General features: G+C 38.9%; 1 pseudogene; it reads left to right on the plus strand.

Annotated features, from left to right (window-relative positions):
• The window catches only part of LOC106489954 (macrophage mannose receptor 1-like), a 39,082-nt pseudogene that overhangs the window by 6,201 nt on the left and 9,045 nt on the right, over nucleotides 1–23,836 (plus strand).

Consider the following 23,836-nt stretch of genomic DNA (forward strand, 5'->3'; position numbering starts at 1 on the left):
TGTGGTTGTGAACATGTAACATGCAGAAGGGATCTGCTAGTGACTGTCATCTGGGAATGTTATAAATGTTGCTTTTAAAAGAGGAGTTATATTAAAGAAAGTAAAGAGATTATTTCAGAGAAACTTTACTCCAGTATTAACCTTAAAAAGAAATGTGGGACTCTCTATTTTTAAAGCAAGCTTATGCCAAGCTTTTAAATATATTTAGGAATCTAAGTAATAAAAAGCTGCTGAGTTCATATATATGAAAACTATTGCACTAGTTTACGTTGATTACTGACATGCAGTTACCAAAGAATTACATCTCAATTTGCCATATCTGAAAATCATATGCGTTTGCAATAACAGACATTTAACAGGAGGCAGGGCCTAATGTTAACCACATCACGCAATATGGGAGACCGTGACACACTGGCCTTACTGCTCCGGGGGGAAAAGTGGGAAGAGACTGAAGTCTGCACCGATCCCTCTTTCCTCACAAAGTATCATTTAAAATTGTGTCTCTGACACAATTTGGACAATTTTCAATGTTTCTCTGCTTAAAAGATTTATCATTTTATTTGCATATTTAACATACTGTGCCTTAATCATATTTGGTTTTCATTTGAATGTATTTGCATTTCTAACCTTATCTTATGTTTATTCATATAGTCCTACTTTTGTAAAGAATGCTAGAGAGATCTCATTCTAGGTTCCTTACTTTCCTCTTTATAAAATTGCTCTGAAACAGTTGTGTTTTCATTTTAGAGAAATCGAGACCGATTAAATGCACTGATGGTTGGTGGCCATATGCAGGCCACTGTTGTACCATTCAAAGAGAACCCAAAGTATGGAAAGATGCTCTGACTTCATGTAAGAGGCAAGATGGAGATCTGGCAAGTGTCCACAATATTGCTGAATACAGCTTTCTAGTGTCACAGCTTGGTTACAGTAAGTATATATGAACGTCTGCTTTTTGTTTGCACCATCTGTAGCATAAAAGCTGGGCTTAGTATTAACTATTAAAGCGTCCTCTGAAATGTCACAAGCCCAAGGCTGGATCTAATTTATGGTGTTCTTTTATGTTGCTGCTGTTGCATATACATGGAAGATATTTATCAAGATATAATCTATATTCTGAAACATTGAAAGTGTTAAAATAAAAGAAAAAACATATATTCCTAACAGAAGCACATAAAGATCTTTAATAATTGCATCTTTTGTGTCTTTATTCTATGTTCAGTATCCTCAGAATTGTGCTCCAAACCAACAAGAAATTTAACCTTTGCTCAACTTTTAGCTCTGCAATATCCCCACTGAAAACAGTGGAAACTGAGCTAAGTGCTCGCAAGGATCAGGTTAGGTAAAGAACAGGTAAAGAGTATTGCACAGCAGGAACTCTCACTAACTGTTAGTCCCCCAGGTAAGGGGATGTATTGGCAAACATCTTCATGGCTTGCCTCACCTGATAGGAGGAAGACACTTAGCCATGGACTATACTAACCTTGGTATTAGGGGTTATTTCATTGTTCTAAGTCACAGATGCTCAAAAAGTTTGCAAAAAAATTCTGCCAGCCATAAAGAGACATATATTTACTAAATTCAGGATTTCTGGAAGGAATCTGTGGCCTTTTTAAACTGCAGGTCAAGTCAACTCTTACTGCAGATCCTAGAGGGAACCAATATTTTTGATAAAGCACAAAGACTTATCTTCTTGCATAGCACATCCCAACTTTTAGCCTGTCCCTGTTTGCTCCAGATTTGAAAATGCTCACTGTATTGCATAGCATCTTGCATATTTCTTTTTATGCTTCAGAGCCAACAGAAGAGCTATGGCTTGGTCTGAATGATCTCAAGGTTCACTTCTATTTTGAGTGGAGTGATGGGACTCCTGTGACATTCACCACATGGCAACGCGGACATCCCACCTACCCAAATGGTCCAGAGAACTGCATTGTCATGAAGGGGCAGGTATAACCATGTGGGCATTTTATAGTAAGGCAAAGGAATAACTACCTCAGGCTAAAGTTACTTTCCGTTACCAACTTGTCTAGGAGCCATTTCATATTTCAGCTTAATATAGCTTTTCTTGTAAATGGGCATCAACCAGATGAGGCTTTCAGAGGACAGTAGAGCTCAGAAATAGTGAGGTAACATTTCCCTAGTGCTACCTTTCAAAATTTCTTATCTGCTGAAAAGTCTGATCCAAAAATTTTACATTAGCTTTATTCTAATGGCTGCAGCAATGATTGATTCACAACTTTTATTGTCTTGCAGTATATAGGTGTTTGGGTTTTAGACACATTTATATATACACACACAAACACACATGGAGTCATGAATTTGAAAAGAAACAAATTTAAAATGCAGAAATGTTATAACATAAAATAATATTGATATTTTTCTAGTATTAGGCATCAGTAGAATTGACCCTAAATCAGATTTTCTGGAAAAAACAAAACAAAGACCCTATTTCAATTGTACTTTTTACACACTTCGTTTCTTAAAAAAAGTTAATCATTTTCACAGAAACTTCTCCTTGATTGATGAAATAGCCACATTTACTGTGATACACTCAGACCTGTATTATCTCTGTTTCATTGATCTCTGTCATAAGAGTAGTGAAATAATACTGTAGTAAATGTGGTTTCATTAGTTCCAGATGAGGGTATCTTTATAAACTCTCTCATGAAATAGATAGTTATGGTAGCAACTAGCTGAGACTTTAAGACTTCATTTATTTCACTCTTTTATCTCAAAACAGCATCCAATGTATCTTAAATCATTCCTGACAGATGTGTCTATCTTTTTTTGTATATCTCCAGCAATGATCCTACAGCCTTCCCAGGTAACATATTTCTGTGTGCTTATAGTGAGGGCAGAAGAAAATACAAGTTTTCTTAGGTTTATGAATGTCGCTCTTTTTACATTCCTTTCTTCTCTGTATTATTCTAGGATGGATACTGGGCAACTGATATTTGTGATAAGAAACTTGGCTACATCTGTAAAAAGAAGCCTTCATCCCAATCCCCTGAGGAAGAGAAGATCAAGGACGCAGGCTGCCAGAGAGTAAATGCTCTCTCATAAATAAATTATGTTGGGAAGCCTTCAGGGGTTTACTGTTTCTTGCTTTTTTAAAGTCTTTCTGTTTGTCTGTATCTTCTAGAGACTCTACTCCCGAGGAAACCCAGTCTTTTCCTACGAACACATTACTAATATATTTAATATAATTTTTATTTTTATTCTGCAAATACTTAAGAAACACAGTCAAGATTCATTCACAGGTATACGAATGCCCCCTTTCCCTCCATTCCCAGGAGATCCACCCTGTACAAAATCACACATTTCTTTTGAATAACAATTTCATTAATATTTTCTCTGTTTAGCCTCTTAGCCAAACAGTACATACAGAATTACCAAAAGCCACTTTACTTCCTATCTCAGATCTGCTGTTTATTTGAAGTCTTTACTATAAAACTATAGCAACTATTGTAGCAGCTATAAAAGAAAGAAAATGCTTTCAAAGCAGAAAAGACCATTTTTTTCTGTACCATGTTCCTACCAATGGACTGTTTAGTTGGCCTTTGATTGCTATCAGTTTTGCTATTTGCAAAACTAGCAAGTTTTGCAAAAAAATCACCTTATCAAAAGATCATTACATTTGCACTGGTCAGCATAAACCTCTCTAATAGCAGAAAGAAAAAAGGTTGTTTTAGTGATATCCCTATTCTATCCTCCCCATAACCAAGCACTGACTGGATTCCTCTGGGCTCTGAAAGTCTCCTCACCTGTTCCCTCGAGTTGGCCATGGCGGCTTTGGGGAGCTATGCTTATATGTGAACCCACTTCAGTACTGAAATATTTTTGTTTTTACATTGCATTAGACCCTGCAACTCTGGAAGGCTGGAACTGCGACTTCCTCCTGAGTGGATCACAGGAGCATGGGGAAGTTTGCATACTCCCAGCTTTACAGGGCACTGGAAAGCTATAGCAAATAGCACAGTCAAAATTTTCTTTGAAGTCACATACAAATAAAAGAGGGAAGTCAAGAGTAAGATCTTAATGGCACCCGTTAAATGAAAAAAGGCCTTCTGTGGGAGCAAACAGCAACATAACCCAGCAACTTTTGTTTGTTTATTAACGGATCTGCCTAGTCTCATCTTGTTTCTAAACTTAGTTGCGGCAACAAATTTAACACCAAATATTTATATACAAAAGAGCAGAGCTAAATTCTATACTGTAGTCTCTTACAATTTCACATTAAGAACCTTATGTTTTCAACAGGGTTGGAAAAGACACAGTTTTCACTGCTATTTGGTGGGCTCTGCGTTTGTAACGTTCTCAGACGCAAATAAGACATGTAAACAGAGCAAAGCATATCTAACTACAGTGGAAAACAGGTAGGAAAAGTATCTTTTTTTTACTTCCAAATCTATGCTTCTGATGCAGAATCTTGCAAAACTTTTTAACTTTTGTCAAAGTGTTTTACTAGGGCTTTTCAGAAGTGTTCGGTATAGTAAGCCAAGTAAAATGATCCATGCAAGGAAAAAAAGACTAAATGATTTAAGGCTTTTTACTCAACTTATTATAACAGTTTCCATTTTTTTTTCAGGTAAGCCTAAATTAGATTGAAGAAGGTCACTTGAGTCAGAGTTCTCTCTCATCCTCCAGTTCCTAATTATAGCAGCCTCTGTTTTATTTCCGTTTTTCTGTTATTGGTTTTGGAAAGTGGTTAGTTCTACTTTCATTTATTTACTGATTGCTGTTAGGCCTAGAGTATTATGGTAGGAAAGCTTTAACAAAACATTTTGCTAAGCGACCTTCTAAAGCAGATGCTGTACAAGGGTAGGAATTCTTCCCTGTGACCTGCCCCACCACAGCTGGAGCTGCATCATCTCCAGCTTGCTTGTATTTCAGTCTGGCTTCATGGCCTCTGAGGAGCACAGCTGCCTTCACAGGTGAGAGGTGACAAAGCTATCAGTAATTTGGTCCTGACTGGTGGTGGGTTTGAGGCAGCATAAAGTCTTGCAAGGACCAGCTTGTCCTTGTAAGACTTTATGCTGCCTCAAATCCATCACCAGTAGTAGACTACCACCAGAAGCTTGTGTGAGTTGAGCAGTGACCTGTGGTATTTCACAGAATAGGGAGGAAAGGAAGAAAGGATGATGCCTTCAGCTGAAAGGAGAAAGTTGTCCTTCGCCAAATTCTTCTGACCTCATTTAAAAACTTGCTGAGGTTTTGCTTGAACTTCATTCAGGAGGTGTTTCTCTGGAGTCATTCTGGCATGGCAGGGATACCTTCACTTGCATCAGTCAGATTGACATTGCAGGGTAATGTTTTGGTTTTGAACATTATTTTCCTCTTCAGAAATGAGCAAGCCTTTCTGATTAGTCTGACTGGAGTGAGGCATGAAAAATATTTCTGGATCGGTCTCTCGGACATAGAAGAGCAAGGGACTTTCAGGTGGACCAGTGGTGAAACTCCTCTCTTCACACACTGGAATACAGCCATGCCGGGTATGTACCACAGAGGGCTATTGCCTGTGATTGGAGTCCTGCTGAAATTTGAGTGCATTTCTACTTTTCATCCTGTGGTAGATTAGAAATAAGAGTAGGAACTTTCTTCTGTGCTTACAGATGTAGATGACTAACATCATCAGACCTTGTGTTTGGCTCGAGTGCAACAAATGCAGTCACAGCTGAGTATCAGATGTTGTGTAATTCAGTCACCCAGCAAGTTGTACAAAAGCAGATTTTAAATGGACAAGACTGAAGGCAGGGTCTAACAAGATCTAGGGTCTCATTTTTTCAGCTTTTTAATGCCAGTTAATAACAGTTCATCAGCCTGAGGAAAAACAATTATGGACAGAATACTGGGCCTGCAACGCGTGTATGTGAGAAAGGTGCAGAAAACTTCCAGCTGTTTTGTATTGCAACAAAACAGAAGTGTCTGACTGAAAACTCCTGCCTTGACACTAACTAGTTATGTCTTTAAACAAGCTTGTTAGGTTTGATATTAGTTTCTCTGAAACTGAATCACCTAAATATTGAGAACTGTAAAGTAGTTGCCAGGATATCTGCTACATATGTAAATAAAATCAAATGCTCTTTGCCTTGTCATCTCCCCAGGCGGCAAGGTAAGGAAGATTTATGTTCTAATTCTGTGAATCTCCATTTTTGGCAAAGCTGTGTCTGTGAGATTTATTGGCCCACATCTGGGCTGTGGTGGTAGGTATTCAAAATAATTATATATCCATAATGGTTTTTAGTCTGCACAACCTGCACTTCCCATTTCACAATTGTAATTGAAATTGAATGGAAGCAAAGGTCTGATTTCTTAGGGAGCAAATGCATTTTGGTTTTACTCGTTTCTTTTATATATCACAAAGGAAAAGAGCAAGGCTGCGTTGCCATGGAAACTGGAGGTGCCGCTGGACTATGGGATGTTGTCAGCTGCAAGAAGACAGCAAATTTTCTTTGCAAACAGCAGGCTGCAGGAAAGCCAGCGCCTGCTGCTCCAGCGTGGGCGCCCAAAGCCACTTGCGCCGCCGGCTGGGACGCGGCCCCCCGGGCGGACGCGTGCCTCAAGGTGAGTGCGCAGCTGGGCACCGGGAAGCCCTGGCCACCTGCCCCTTGGTCACCCCCTGCCTGCAGCGGGCTCCCACTCCTGGGTGCTGGGTCATTGCTTGCGAATGATCTCATCTGTGGTATTTAAGTACAAAAAAAAAATGAGACAAACACACCAAATATAATGAAGCTCAGCAATGAAAAAGCTTAACACAGTGAGAAAAGAGAGAGCTGGGCATATGCCTTCCTTTATTTAAATGCCAGGTGAGATTCTCACCCAGGAGTTTGGGACTTCACAAGAACATGGTGTTGTTTCTCAAGAGCTGGCAGGTTCACTTGCATAGGACAAAGTTTTCTAAGAGAAAACTTATGGGAACCTGGCCCTATGCCAACCTTTCCGCACGGAGCACATGATATTTTCAGTGATACTTTTAGATCTAGATTAAGTTTGACATTGGTGACACTTCAGCAAGTAGAAAAAACGTTGTGTATTCTCTTGATTTAGCTAAAAAAGCCTAGAAATGTCTCCTTTTTGAAAGGAAAAAAGTTAAGGAAAAGCAAAATAAATCTAGAAAAAGTACATACCAAACATTTCTATTCCAGATCTTTACTTAAGTATCCTCTTGCTTTGTCTCCTGAGACTCTGCCTGTTGGATGGACAGAGATGTTTTTAGCCCTGTATTTATAAAGGTCTCGACAGTTCCCTTACATGTCACGCTCAGTTAATTATTGTTACTAACATTATTTGTTCTGCCATTTACCAAATTGCTATTTCTGAGCTTGTACCACCGGACAAAAATCTCCTCCTCAGTCAGGGTCACTACCCTGCCAAATGGCTTTTTCTGTCCACACTATTTTTTCTATTCCGATATATTGATTTCCCCCACCATCCATTTCTCAAAAATCTGCTTTCTACTGCATGATACTGAGACTTGGCTATTTTATTTTTCCTTTAAGCTTTTCAGTGGTCAAACTTCCAATTCAGTTATGAATTATTTTTTTCTTCTCTGTACCTTGTGATATCTATTGGTTCTCCCAGACTCCCATGCTACTCTTCCCTTATTATTTTATAAGAGAGGATACTAACAGAAAAATACATATAATCTACATTACTAATGCTTAATATTGTAGGGCTTGATGAGTGTTATGTTGCCTCAATATAAAATGGGTGCTAGTGTGACATTGATTTTAATTACATATGCAATTATATCTTGTTATATGTTATACTTTACATGTTATATGTAGTAATTTGTTATTAAATATTCTCTTGTTAGTTTTTTGTTAGGGAGGGAAACCAAAAGAAGTCTTGGTTTGAAGCGGAAGAGTTCTGTAGAGAAATAGGAGGAAATCTGGTTACAATCAAAACAAGAGAAGATCAAGTTCTAATATGGCAATTAGCATTGTGAGTACTTGCACAACAGTTCTTTTTCATGTTAATATGAAGTCAAATAAAAATTCCTTCAAAATATATGTGGAACTGGCCAAAAGACTGAATAAAAAATTCACTTTGTAAGTGATAACTGAAAATTTTCATTTGGAAATATCAAACTGAAATGCTGAATTTTTCAAAAAATATTTAATCTTGAATATTTCAAAGTATTTTTGACATTTTTGAATTTTTCATCACAGTGTTTTATCAAAGTTGTTCTCCAGATTTGATCAACTTTATAATAGTTTGTCCCTCTTCCAAAAGAGTGACACTAAAAATGTTCAGCTCTAATTATGTCTTTTTAAAAACTGTTATATTCCAGTTTAAAATTGTTGAGTATGTTTTCCATGCAATTTGTATTTTAACAGATGCATTCAAAAAACCCTTCAGCTATAGTATAATGTAAATCAAAATGCAAAAAATACAATAACTTAATGTACAGATTTTCTAACTATTGACTGAAGACTCCTGAAATTTAATCAGAATTCATTTCCATTTATTTATGCTAGCATTATAGATGCTATATTCTACCCACAATGTAGCAATTACAGCATTTCCCCCCACAAATTAGACCACTATGTTTTGGTTGCATTCTTTAAGAGAGTATCCCAAAGTGCCAGTGGCTGCTGTCTGCCATGTGCTTCCATCTCCAATATGCCTGTCATCTCCCCCTTGATACAGTATGAAGACATCTCAAAGACATGTAATATACAGATAGTTAACAAAAGTTGTGCTTCAGATAGTGGTGAATCCAGGATTAATTTCTCGGACAGATTTAAAACTGTGATATAGAAAAGTCTTTGCCATCTCTCCCTTCTTCATGCTATTATTTATTATTGTGAAAAGTTGAATAAGCTTTGTTTGTATGTTAAGTCTCTGGGGAAAGAAATCTTTCTGCTAGGCAGTGAGTGAAATAGGACTCTATTTTACCTGGTCCATAGATAGGAGGAGATAAATAGCGAGAACTTTTAAATATACTTCATAAGAAGTGCCAAGAAACAAACCAAAGCAGCTGAGAAACAATTGTCACTATTTTTCCTTAGCTAAATTATATCACAGAATCACAGAATGGTTGAGGTTGGAAGGGACCTCTGGAGATCATCTAGTCCAACCCCCCTGCTCAAGCAGAGTCACCTAGAGCACATTGCACAGGATTGCGTCCAGGCGTGTTTTGAATATCTCCAAGGACGGAGACTCCACAACCTCTCTGGGCAACCTGTTCCAGTGCTCGGTCACCCTCTCAGTAAAGAGGTTTTCCTCAGGTTCAGACAAAACTTCCTGTGTTTCAGTTTGTGCCCATTGCCTCACGTCCTGTTGCTCGGCACCACTGAAAAGAGTTTGGCCCCATCCTCTCTACACCCTTCCTTCAGATACTTGTACTCATTGATAAGGTCCCCCCTCAGTCTTCTCTTCTCCAGGCTGAACAGTCCCAGCTCTCTCAGCCTTTCCTCATATGAGAGATGCTTCAGTCCCTTAATCATCTCAGTAACCCTCTTCTGGACTCATTCCAGGAGCTCCGTGTCTCTCTTGTACTGGGGAGCCCAGAACTGGACACAGTACTGCAGATGTGGCCTCACCAGGGCTGAGTAGAGGGGAAGGATCGCCTCCCTCGACCTGCTGGCAACACTCTTTCTCATGCACCCCTGGATACCATTGGCCTTCTTGGCCACAACAGCACATTGCTGGCTCATGATCAGCCTACAGTCCACCAGGACCCCCAGGTCCTTCTCCACAGAGCTGCTTTCCAGCAGGTCAGCCCCCAGCCTGTACTTGTGTATGGAGTTATTCCTCACTAGGTGAAGGACTCGGCACTTCCCTTTGTTGAACTTCATGAGGTTATAGCACACTATTTATGTTTTACTTTTGCTAAAACCTCTTTCCAGGAACTACTGCTTGTAGCCAAGAGCTATGCTGCAGCCATGCAGAGGGGTGCCAGCCCGAGATAGTTCCATACCACTTCACCTGTCCTTTAAATTACATTCAATACAACAAGTCTTGTCCCAACTGCAGACCTCAGATGCAACCCCTTGACAAAGGGTGCAGGCAGTGGCCCTGGCTATGGGACAATAGTGAACTTTTAATGGGGTGGAAGACCAGCTCCCAATTCAGATGAGACAGAAAGCAGCATGTTTGCATGCTTTCCAGCATTTATATCAGAGTCTCTCTTTCTACACTCAGGCATCTATATTGTGTGTTTTATTTTAGGGATAAAGGACCAAACACTCAGGCTTTCTGGATATGTTTATTTCACTTAAATCCTGATGAGGGATTTACCTGGATTGATGGTTCTCCTGTGAGTACTTATTTGTTGGATAGTAATTGCCTTTCTGGCTTTTATAATACATAGATTTTCATCTTTTTATGGCTTTTTTCCAGTCTCTTCTAAACTTTTGCCAGGTCCATGGCAGCACTTTATCCATCAGCTGAACAGCTGCAGTGCTAAATGATGGCACTGTCTTAATGCTCTAATGGAAGCACAAAATTGCCTCTGCCTCTCGTCCCTGGGACAATGCCATATCCCATCTTCCACTGTCAGTGCTCTTATGTTCTTCATAGCACCCCAGAATGGGGCGCTGCTTTGTGTCAGTTAAGAGAAGTCAGGCTGCCAGCTCTGTAACAGAGAACTAAAAATGACTTCTTCAGCCCATCAGTTTTTCCTCCATCAGACACGTGCTTTTCTATATAATATGATCTTTTCACCTTCTTCTGGGAGTGATGGAGAAGGTGCGCCGATCAGCCTTCTGAACTCCCACTGATCCAACAAATGAGGTTCTTGGAGGATGAGACCCTGAAATTGTGTGACAACAGCAATCTCAATTACTCCCACTCAGCTCAAAGCGTGTAGTAATAGAGATGTATTTCCAACACAGGTAATTTATGAGAACTGGAATGAAGATGAAACCAAGAACCATCAAGAAATTGAACATTGTGTGATGTTTAATAAATCACCCCAAATGCGCTGGAATGACTTGAGCTGTGAACATTTACTTAATTGGATTTGTGAAGCGAAAAAAGGTACAATTACTTCCCCATTGAATTTGAGTAATAAAGACAAGTTCATAAACAAATTGTATGGATTTAAACAAATTGAAAAGAAGAAGGATACTGAGAATTGTTCTTTGTTTTAAAACCAGAGCAGTGGAAGGCAACACATAAAACAAGAGGAATGAACTCAGATATTTTAATTCTACTCAGAGATGCAGGAGGTTAAAGATATCCCTGTTATGTTATCTCTGCCTTTATCTCATTCTGCCATGTGCTGAATAAATTTGCAAGGCGAAGATACTCATCCCATTAGCAAGAATCTCTTTCCTTTTAATCTCTTCCCTGTATTTCTACCTGCTTTGGGCTTACCCAGGAGAGCCAAAGAGGCAGGAGAAAAGAGTTCCCTGTACAAAGGAGAAAAAAGCTTTGGTTCCTGCTGAGAAACAAATAAAAGGAACCAAAGAGTTGATCAGTTGCTGTAGGAACCAGCAAGTCCACAAAGAAGATCAAAAGTAGAGAGGCTGGTGCAGCCCTGAATGACTCGAGCTCTGGGGAGGTAGCAGGGCCCTAACGCCAGGTCCCCGGCACCTCAGGGCTGGGGCAGTGGGGGCAGCTGGGCGGCTGCAAGGAAGCCCCATCAGGGCACAAAAGGGACCTGGCTATGTGCCCTGGGGGGCCTGGCAGTGGGGAGAATCGAGGACTTTGGGGCTAAGGAACCCAAGTGACAAATGATAATCAAATAACTTGTTTTGCTTACTTGGTCCTACTTTTGTATCCCTGCTTCCTCGTTGTAAGTTGGATTCTTGTATCCACCTCCATGGAGCAATAACTAATGATGTATCTGAAAAGCTACCTGAAATTAAGGCAAAGTTGGATCCATGCACGAGACTAGAAGAAGTCACAATAGGGAGGGGAAGGGAGAATCAGTTACATAAACAGCACTGAAACAATCCAATATTTGACACTTGTGCTAACAACCAACCATCCTTAAACAGTGAGCAAGGCACTACATTATCATTGAAAAATTTCTTACCCAAAAGGGAGGAATCACTTTTCCTTTGTGGGTGGATTAGTCATACAGATGTGCCACCAAAACACCGACACCAGCAGACAAGCTTGAAGCGGTACATCCTGTGCTGCCCTTTTCAGCACGCTGAGCATGCCAGTTTGCATAGATGTGGCTCTTGGCTCTTGAAGAAGTTCAGAAACTCTGAGATACAGACTCTGATCAGTTTATCTTGATCCTAGATGACCTTTCAGAAGTTAAAAAAGAATAGAATTAGACCTTGTTATTCTGAGTATGGATTAGACGATGATCACAAATGCTCAGCTGTTAATGCCCTCATTTTTAGTATGTAACACCATTATCCGGCCTGGTGTGCCTGGAGGTCTGTGCATAACATTGCTCGCTGAAAGTCTTCACATGCTGCTCCCAAAAGGAGGAGTTGTGTTGGGTGCGTTTTTGACAAAATCTCCACTGCTAGTCACCACCACTGGATTGCAAATTCTAACAGGTGAATGGCAGCACAGCTAGAATGGGAGACCAGCAAGGGCAGGCGCTTCCTGTTCGTTTCACAGGGTAACAAATGTCCAAATCAGCATCACCACCAAACCCGCCAGCAGTGCTAATCACCTGTAACCTCAGGTTAGCTGCCTGCTTTGGGCTTCTTGAAGAATTAAAAAGAAAGAAAAACTTTTCAAACTATCATTTTGTGACAATTTTATTAAGGTATCTTAATTAACATTCGTATTGAAGTCTTAAATCAAATTTTTGTTGAGATGACAATATGGGTACATATTCAATTAAAAGATATTCAATTTTGTGCAAAAAATGAGGAATATTATGATTAAGTTGGGATTAAAAAAATAAAATCCAAACAAGATGAAGTATGTAAATTCCTCATGAAGATATCTGAATAATTTTAATTCTATTCTTCATTGACTGCTTAAGGAGAAAATATTGAAAAGCTCCCCACAGAAAAATTTAAATTCTTTTTCATTTGTTTGCTTATCTCTCATCCTGTTCCTGTCATTTCTTTAATAATATGTTCCTCTCCACCAAAGCGCAGAAGAAATGGAGAAAGATAACATCAGAATCAGTGGTCTTTGTGAAAAACAAAATAACGGAATGAAAGCAGAGCTACTTTCGAGGGGCTATAGCTGGTTCTGGGTCTAGCAACAGGTTAATTTCCTCCTGGTCCATCTTGTAATATCATAACTGAGGTTTGTTATCTACTGACTCTCCACGTGTTTCCTGGCTCTCTCCAGGACTCTCTTAAAAACAAAATTTTCTAGCACAAGCCAAGCTGTCAGAATAGTAGGAATCAGTCCAGACACTGGAACCAATGTGTGATATTAATGAAATATCAGCATTAAGCTTTCGGTATTTGTGAACAGTTTACCATTATGTAGGTGAGCTTGAGAACTGTATATATTGAATGGATTATGCTGCCTAGCTCTAGTCCAAAGAGTATGAAAGAAATTATTAATAGCATGCTAAGTAAGAATATGAAATACTTTTGAAACTGATGTGGGTTTCATCTGCAAAGAGTTTTACTGCATATCCTGAATCATTGTAGTCCAATGCTTTTGGAGATAGGTATGCAAGTTTTAAGAATGTACATTTTTCAGTAGATAGTTGTTTCTAAATCATAAATATTTTTTACTTTAATCCTGTGATGTATCCTCCAAAATCTTAAAAATTCATTAGTTAATCCTTAGTTCCTTTTTCTCTGTTTTATGAAGCATTCACAAGTGCACAAAGCAAATCTATCTGCATTTGTGTACTTGCAATATTGCTCATGGTGATATTTTGTGTTACAGGTATATTGCTAAAACCTGAGCCAAACAACAGATTTGGTAGGTTTCTTCATCTTTCAAAGGAAAGTTCACTGTATAGTTCTCAGACCTTGTACAGACTAGTTATGTATGTAATGTACATGCTCCTTTGTTTCAGAATATGAAGCCACTGATGATGGATGGATTATATATGGAGATAAGCAATACTATTTCAGCAGTGAACATGCCCAAATGGAAAAAGCCCAGGGAATCTGCAAGAAAAACTTTGCAGATCTTGTTGTCATTGAGAATGAAAGTGAAAGAAAATTTCTTTGGAAATATGTAAGCACTCAGTCTATTAATTATTGGCTGAGTTCAACACAATGAGTATAGGTACTTTTGAACCCATGAAGAATTTCACTCTGTTTTACATCTGTTCACTATTCAATAAGGTAGATTATTTCATTGCTTTTGTGTTTGTGCTTAAGATTTCTTCTCAGCAGCCAGTACAAAACAATGATTTCCGCCTTGTCTGCTCCAGCAATCCAAGGGCAGTGGAACTTTGACCAAAACCTTCCTGTTGGGTTGGCCCATGTGATCAAGATCAGCAGCCACCAATGCTGATGAGACATTTCTGAATTCTGAAGCAGAGCAGCTGATAAAAAAAAGAGAACAGTCTAACTACTTAGACTATACTCCTGAGCTATTGTCCTACTTTATTTATTTAAATAGTGATATATTAGTTTGGGACTTCTAAAGAAATTATTTTTTTCAGGTAGAGAAAAAATGCATGTGAATGTTTAAGATGTAGGGAAGGCCAGTGGAGGTCCAGGTTCTCTCTTCTAAGATCTGTAGACTTCAGCACAGTCACAATTCCTGTCCTCTCCAGAGGATTCCTCTGTCCAGAATGTTCCCAGTATCTCTGTTTGTCTGCTTACAACCTGGGTCTAAACCTATAATATTCTTGCTTGAGGCTCAAATCCTGGAAAAAAAGCATCACAGACATGGCTAAGAGCCTTCCAAGTTTTTTTGCTTGATATTAAGGAACTGTTTTTATTAACATAATCTCGTTTGTTTTAGATTTACAGGAAAGGTGAGAAGAAATATTTCATTAGCTTAGTTGTCAGCTTTGATCAGAAATTCAGGTGAGAAAAAGAAGAATATTAGAACTGATAATGGACAACAAATGATGATAATTTTATCCTGCTCTATGGGAGCATTTGTGCATGCTTTCATTTTGCAAGTTAATAACTTGTGCAAGTGACCTCTGGACAGATTTCAGGAGAAGCCTCGGATCAGAAGTACTAAGTTTTTCTATATTTGAGCAAAGTAATGTGTTTTCCTTCCAAATCTGAGAGAGCAAAAGCAATAGAAGTTCATGTGTAAGACTCATCTCAGTGTCTTACAGTGATCTGAGACCTGAGTTAATCACCCAAGCAATCCTTCATAGGAAGTGAGACAATGGATAATTTTAGGATGTTATTCACCTGATCCATGTTAGACATCATTCTTAGGACAAGATTAACTCTCTTGACTGGATCTCCAATGTCTGTGGAGAGAGTCCAGGATGTTTAGATAAAATGTAGATGCAAGCATGTAATCAGACTAACCCCCTAGTTCAAGTTCTGAGAGCTGGAGGCAAGAAGCACGAGCAACATCTCACCCAACAGCTTTCTGAGATCCCTATTAGGGAACCTGTTTTAGAAATCTGTTTGTAGAAGGCTTTCAGGAGGACACCTTTCTGGATGAAAGGGAAGTCCGTGTACCGGTGAGAACTTGGGGTTCCAGTCTTTTGCAGAGTGCAGGAAGGCTCTCTTTGAGTATGACATTGTTTATACAGCCTCTGGCAAAATGGGTCATTGATGGGGATTTAACTGGGCTAGGAGGAAGCAGATGAGAAGCAGTAGTAACATTGAGAATATATGCTCTCCAGTATATGTAGAGCTTTTGTCCTCTAGTGATTATTGATACTTTTCTTAGCTCTTTTGCTAAACAGTCCTAGTAACTCTAAACAGCTGGAGACACCTGTCTGGCAACCACTGTCCCTTTGTTTCTTTCAGCTGGCTGGATGAGACCCCTGTGAACTATGTTGTCTGGGCTCCAAATGAACCCAATTTGGCAAACAATGATGAAAACTGTGTGATAATGTCAAAAGATTTTGGTGAGTAAAATAGCACCAGGAAATATTTGGTTGAGAATTTTAAGAATAGGGCATCAGAAGCTAAAGTGTTCACCACATATTTAAATTTGAGGCTACCCCATAAATAGGTTGTTAAACAATAGTGAAAGCTTTTCATAACAAGTATGTCGCAGTTTAAAACTACTTGCACCATCATTATTAGGAGGCAAACTCCCTGCAAGGGAAGGAAGACTTAATTTGGGCAAGTAGTGTGCATAGCAACTGTTTTATCTGCCTTCAAGAAGTTTCATTTGTGTTTTATGAATATTGTCTGGGGCTCAACACTGTGACAGAGATTTGAGAGTTTCAGTCAGACAGTGATTCTCTGTATTTCATTTTTTTACAGGCTTTTGGAAAGATATAAGCTGTGCTGTGAAAAATGCCTTCATCTGCAAAAGGCACAATTCTACTTACTCAGGGTTTGCTCCTACAGTACTTCCACTTTTGGGAGGATGTCCTGAAACTTGACTTTTCTTTAATAATAAGGTGCAGTAACAAATCTCAACAGTATTTAGCAGATCTGCTATATGTAGAAAAAAACAACTTCTACATCACTGTATGAGTTCGCTCATCTTTTACCCCAATTTACTAGTGCTATTCTAATTAGCAGTGTGGCCTATTTTCGTGGTGTCAAGTCTGTGTTTAAATCTCAAAGGAGTGAACTTGAGTATTTTAAATTATTATAATTTTTGTGAATTGCAGCATGCCTTTAGCCACAGTTACTTTGTCATTTTCTATAATTTTATGTTTATTTTAGACTTATTTACTGCAGGGAAATACTGTTCTGTTATCCTGATCTGTAAGTGTAACCCCCTTTTTCTGAGTAACTCTGAGTAGAAAAAAATGAAAGGTCACACTTTTCATACGTAATCAGATATCATAACAATTCATCTTAAGTTGAGTAAAACAAACAGCAATAAATGTCAGATCAAATGTGAAAAACAAACATTTTTTTTTGCTAAGTTAAGCAGAAGTACACCTGGCCACAAAAAAAAAAAAAAGAAAAACAGAGAACAACCCCCTGATGCAATGGATAGGAAAATTTTTTATTCTTTAAAAGGGGAAAAAAAAGGGAGAAGCAGCATATGCCAGTTAAAAATAAATGTCTCCAGTCCCTCAGAACTTACACAACAACAGAGACAATTTTTACACCACTATTCAGGAAAAAAAAAAAAGGGGGGGGGATTCTAATATCCTGTGCAAAAGAGCAGTTTTTCTCTATATTGTTCTAGTCATCCTGAATGCTTTCACATGCTCAGATTTTAACACTAAGTGTCTGGCATATAATTGAAAGAATTTGACCTGAGAGATATCTGCTATGGCAGCAATACCAAAAGTGCACTACATAACAGTTTCGCTTGTTCACATCAATTTTTTAATTCCTTGTACATCCCAACTAAAAATAACAAAATTCTCAGTTCATCTCTGGCAGACTTTCTATTTGTGTACCTAATTATAACAGGTTTATGACAGCATGAGCGCTTTTGTCTTTTGAATCTAGGTGACTTATTTTAACTAAAATCAAAAATAGAAATGAAAAAACAGTATTTTGTAAGGAAGCACAGCATGTCTCTTCTCTATTACATATGAAGGAAATGTTTAAGTACATCTACCTCAATCAGAGCACAGATTCTTCAGAATATAAAGTGCATACAAAAAATGTGCCCAAAATTTTGTTCCCAATCTAGAAATAGTTTCCATCCCTCAAAAATTCTTTTTTATCAATGTGACCCAAAATTTCCATCCGTACATCTTGGAAATCTGCTTAATTCATCAATAGCTTTTGGAAGCTGCCAGCTCTGACCGTGGGTGGCCCATGTGTTTGTAAGCGCTGCACACACGAGCGCTGTGATTAGCTGTATCTCTTTCTGGCTGGCTGAAAGTACTGGCATTTCAGGAGCTTCCCCATCTGCTGCTCTTTACATACAGGGACTGGAACTGAACTAACAAAATCCAGCAGCTTGAATTCTCTTGACACCTGAAATGTTGTCTAATCCTTCACTGTCCCCACAGTGTTATAAAATATTTGGATACAGCGAAGAAGAAAGACTGACCTGGTATGCTGCAAGAAGCACGTGCGTAGAATTAGGGGGAAACTTGTCCTCTATACACAATGACCAAGTGCAAGGTATGACATCTGAAACTTTTGGTGCCAGGTGAGAAGCCAGATAATTTCACCAAAAAGATCATCATTATTATTTAAAATTACAACTGTGGCTGCTGTTATCAGGTATATTCCTCTCTGTGCTTCACAGTTTAGACATAGGAACACATCAAAATTCCTCTGAAAATGATATAGCTCCACTACCTCCTTTGTGCTGGATCTCAGCATCCGGCCACCATACGTGTTGATTACAGTGCATAGACCATCCTGGGGAAATAATTGTAGAATCAGTCAAGGTAGTGACTGTAAAGACCACATTGCAAGATAAACTTATTTCCCCACCATCACCTTTCTTCTTCTATTCCTCCATTTCTGATGTTGGGAGTATCTACAGAACCATGCTGTCACTGGTCACTAATAGTTATCCAGGGAAAGGATATACAGAATGGGATTACACAAAGGTCTGTCTTGGCTGCAGTAATATTCAATATCTTTTTAAACACTCCAGCCAGTCATATAAGCATTACATTTGTGGATGACATAATGACACGACATGATGGAGGGCAGGATTAGAATATGAAATATTCTTGACAAATCGGAGAAATCTTTTGGGGGAAGAAGAGAGATGTAATTGAATAACGTTACGCACAAAGTTCTGTACCTGCCCAGGAATAATTATCTGCACAAAAACAGGATGAGAAGTAACCAAAAAAAGATCTGGAACTGGACTGCAAGCTGAACGTGATTCAGCACTGTTAGGCTGTTGCAAAAAAAGGCAAACATCATACAGTTATCTAGAAATGGGCGGATAGTCTGCGTTACACATGAAGTAGCCCTTCTGCTCTGCTACGCATTGGACTGCTGGAGCTGCAGTCAGAGCATGGGGCTGACAGCTCAGGGTCACCTGGGCCCTTGTCCACCTATTCCTGTTGCCATCCTGCTAGCAGAGCCCCCAGGTGCCCAGTCCAGCCTCACACTGCCTGCCAGGCACACATGGAGTAGACATGGGTTGTCTGGGCAGAGGGAGGAGGAGGAGGAGGCAGCAGAAAAAGAAACCTGCCATCCATAGCCCTCAGAAATCTTAGCATCTCCGTTCAACCTCCCTTGCCCGCCTTCACCTCTCCGGAGCACTACTGACTTTTGCAGCACCTTTCCTTTTCCTCTGGAACTTGTTCTTTGTTGCCACTAAAAGGAATTTTGCCTCACCTAAAGATGAAGGCAAAATAGCCTCCAGACCTAAATAGCATAACCTATGAAGGATGACCTGGAGCTGCTTCATGCAGAGAAGAAAAAACTGAAGTGATATTATGACACTTCTCAGCTCTCAGCAAAAGAGTAATGTGGGAGGAGCAGAATAATCTGTTCCCCATGGCCATGGAAGATAGGATAAACAGTGATGGACTTAACCTGCCCACAGAAATTCAGGTTAGACAGTAAACAAACATCCATCAGAAATAACCTCTGCATTGTTGATCCTATCTTGGGGAAGATAGGTCAAGACCTTTTGAGGTCCCTTCTAGGCCTAATTTCCCAGAAGTCTATGAGTAGCATTTTTACACTGAAAACTTCTCCTTTTATATTTTTAATGAAATCAAACTCCTTCAGTTAAATTAGACATTGCATTGTTTCTTTTCACTTTTACCAGTAGCCTATAATCTAAAGATACTAAAATGATATTTGCAATATTTTTGAAAGTTGATTGGTTGTTTTGTTTGGGTTTTGGTTTACTCTGAATTTGAAGAATGGCAACTCTTCTGCTACTTACTCTTTCTCTGATTTTTTTTTTTTTGGGGGGGATAGCCTTCTTCACCCTCCTCCTAAAAGATATGTCAGATGAAACCTGGATTGGACTGAATGATATTAACAATGAGGGTACATACCTTTGGACAGATGGAAGCTTATTTGACTATTCAAAGTGGGGAAGACAATTCCCATTTAGAAATAATTACATTGAAATTAACTGGAATTTTTTTATGATACAGGTAAACAGAACAATAGCAGAAATTTCATAAGTTAACATATTCAGGCTTAGTGTAACCAGCTTGACCTCTGTCTCAGCTAGGTTCCTTTTATTTCAATGGCTTAAAGTAGAAGGCAACAGAATAATATTGCAGGAATCAACTTTTTAAAGCTGTGCCAACACATTAATAGGTTTGTTTAAAGTCTATATTTATTTTAATTTTTTTGTAGAAGTCTAGAACTGCAGGAGGGCTGTATTATAATTACTGTTGGTATTAACTGGAATTATTATCAGAATTATTAGAATTTACTGAAAATATTCATTATTCATAAATGAGTTGGGTTTTTATTTTGTTTCATTGCCTCTCCTTATGCAGCATGAATACAAATGAAAGCTCAACAATTCAATATGGATTACCATACACTATATAGTAAAAGTAGCTGTGGTGCACTGTAAGAAATTTTAATAAACTGACAAAAGTTCTTGCACTAATCTGCCAAGGTGATTTCATTTGCCTGAGATATAAAACGCAAAACATTTCTGTTCTAAAAAATGATAAACGAAATAAGAGCCAAAAAAAGTCTTTAAAAAAGATCCTTAAAAAAATCCCACCCAAAATTAGAGAAAACTATTAACTTGGCCTCCTAAGATGTCTCTCTATTATTTTGCCAAGTATTTTGCACTTTACCAGCTATAATTTTCTTTTTAATTTTTTCTTTGACTGACTGTATTGCAATGATGAAAAGATCTGAACATGAAGCAGGCTACTGGGGAAACACTGACTGCCAACATAACAAAAGCTTTATTTGCCAGGTGGACAGCAGTGAGTTCTGTTTTTCCCCTTCTTTGTTAGAGGACATTTACTGACCAATCTGAATTTGGAAGTCCTCAGTTTTAACCGGAGTTAGCAACTGGGGTTAAGGAAGTTCAGCTATTTTCCCAGCTCAATCCAGATATGAAAACAGTTCTGGGATAAGGATTATAGAAAAGTTCTTGTTTTATGGCCTCTCCCCTACCAGCATTCACAGAGGCTGAATTTACCTTAACTGTAGACATCTACCCTTGAACCAGCTGCCTGCACGCAATGAGTAGAAACTTTGAAGGCAAGATTCACCTCACCTGAGGTGAATGTCCGAAGCAGGTCAGAAGAGGCCTTCAAAGTGCCTTTTTTGTTTTTTATTGACAGCAAAAGAAGTTTAGCCAACTAGCACAGATGTAGGTATCTGAATTAGGTTATTTTGTAATCGTAAAGCATAAAGACAAATCCATCACCAACCTCCACCATAGGTATCTTAGCTGCAACCTCCACCCCCCCCAGACCTAAGCCCTTTTCCACCCACCAAAAAGCCCCCACACATCCTCCCCTGGCACGGCTGGGTAAGGTGAGTTAAGGTGGTTATTTTGTTGTACGGTTTCTGGCAATGCTTGTTATAGCAATACCAGCAATAATCAGAAGGACAAAACTGCTAGGTTTCTTCTTATATCCTCAGGGTGGGAGACACATCCAGAAAATATTTACACTGCGCAGTCCACAGGAAGAGAAAAGGGGAACTGCTGAGCAGCGAGTTATGTACTGCAGCTAGGAATATAGGAAGAAGACATATCTGGGCCAGATGTTTCAAGGCTCTGTTCCATGCAAGTGCAGAAAGCTGCATGAGGGAGTCACTGACAAAAACAGTTGCCAGGATGTTCTTGAGACTGTATGAGCAAGAAGGCAGTTTTTGTTCTTTTTCTGTCCTAGTCTGCAGCTCTAGGTCTTTATGCTTTCTACTTGCATACACACCATTTAAGGCAGAATTATAGTTTCATTTTTTACTTTATCTTAAATGTGAAAGAGGAAGGAGCACATATATATGTGACTATATATGTAGGCACATATTTTTCTTAGAATGAAATTCATCCTGATTCTGAGGCTGAAGTGATCTTGAAGTGACATGCAGAGAACCTGTACTGTGCTTCTGCTTGGGGGAAATTTCACCCACATTGCGGGAGGGGAACCTAGAGAGAACTGGAGAGAGGATTACTGCATGACCAGTATTCACATAATTTTCAGCTGGCGATAGTTTATATTTATAGATATAAATACCAAATTCTCTGCCTCTCCCTATTTCTTGAGCACATTATTTACATTGTAGTTAAAAACAGTTCTAAGTTATCTTTAAAATATGTCTTCTGTGTTTGAAATAAAAAATGGTTTTACTTGATGCTTTTGTTGCCACACTGTATTCATCTGTTATTCAAAAGTAATACTGCTACTTGGGCAGCTAATAGTTATCACTGTTTTCTCCTCCTCCTCTTTCCTCCTTATCTCTTTCCTATAGAGCCTGAATTATTTCATTCCACACCTGCTCCAGAGTCCGAGTTCATCCATTAATATAACAGTAGCTATTTAGTCATTCCTTCTAAAATTAATTGGGAAGAAGCAAGGAAAGCCTGCAAGGAGAAATCTTTAGAGCTCACCAGCATTTTAGATTATTGCAGTAATATATTCCTGCTGCTGCAGGCAGCACAGTATGGAGAGCCCCTATGGATTGGTCTGAACAGCAAAGTGGTAAGATAAATACATTGACGTGAGATGTGGTTAAATGCTATGATTTGATTACTGTTGGAAGGTAGAACTGTAGCATGAATAGACTTAGGAAACTAGGATGGGAAGATAGCATTCACTTCCTTTAACTTTATCTATTTTAAAAGCATTAAACTCCAACTTAGGGAATGGAAATGCACATTCAACTGTGGCTGAGTCCTTGTGTGACAGCCACCCTCTGCTCTGCTCTACCCGAGCTCTCTGCAGTTCTCATGTTCCTCGTAGTCACATTGCTCTTGGGGGTGACCTGACTCCTCCAGCACAGGGATTGCTTCTCACCACACTGTCTCATAGGTGACTGGGCACCACCAGCACTTGGGCAGCATCACTTGGCCTTCAAAAAACCTTCATGGGCTGTTACAGCATGGGAAGCATACTATTGTCCATTACTTTCACATTGCTGAGTCCTGATTTGATCAGTATTTTAACAGTACTAGCACAGATATACAAACTGAGCTTTACATATCACTGGGAAAATGCGCATTTGTATAAATCCTCTTACCTGAAACAGAAGATGGGAGTGTAGAAAAATTGTATTGAATGTCTGTTTCAATTTTAGAATGGGTACTACAGATGGATGGATAATAGGAAAATCAATTATTCTAAATGGGACTATAGTGAACCAAAACGGAAAATAGCCTGTGTCTATCTAAATCTCCATGGAGCCTGGAAAACAGCATCCTGTAATGAAAACCATTTTCCTGTCTGCAAAAAATCAGATGGTAAGCTATGATGATGCTAACACTTTAGGTTTTAAGACAGAAACCTCACTGAATTTGCTTTGACTAAAACACATATTTCTAAATATATATTACGGAATAACGAGACTGCATATGTAATGCCAAGACTCTTATTTTTGCATCAACATGAATTTATTTTCATGGAGTTGTCATTCATCATTAGAAATCCTGCAGTTTTATGGGACTCAGGAGGTAACTGCAGTAGAATTGCAATGTTGCAGACAGACAGAACATACAGACTGTGGGAGTACTACACTTTTAACTTCTTTGGAGTCTACAGTGTGAATCTTTTTGCTGACAGGGATTTTGTGGGAAGGATTATAATCAGTAAGGTCCAATGCGTATAAAATAAATTCTGTGCCCTCAAAATAGCAGTGTTCATACAGTGGTTAAAGCTTCAGTGTTATTAGATTCTAACAACTGGAGAAAGGAGGAATAGTTGTATCCAGTTATTAATGTGATCAGCAGTTTCTGGTGACTGTGGCTAATGTATTAAAGTGCTGAAAAAGAGAGTCTATTGTTTATTGGC

Source organism: Apteryx mantelli, chromosome 2, assembly GCF_036417845.1.
Source record: "Apteryx mantelli isolate bAptMan1 chromosome 2, bAptMan1.hap1, whole genome shotgun sequence".
NCBI lineage: Eukaryota > Metazoa > Chordata > Aves > Apterygiformes > Apterygidae > Apteryx > Apteryx mantelli.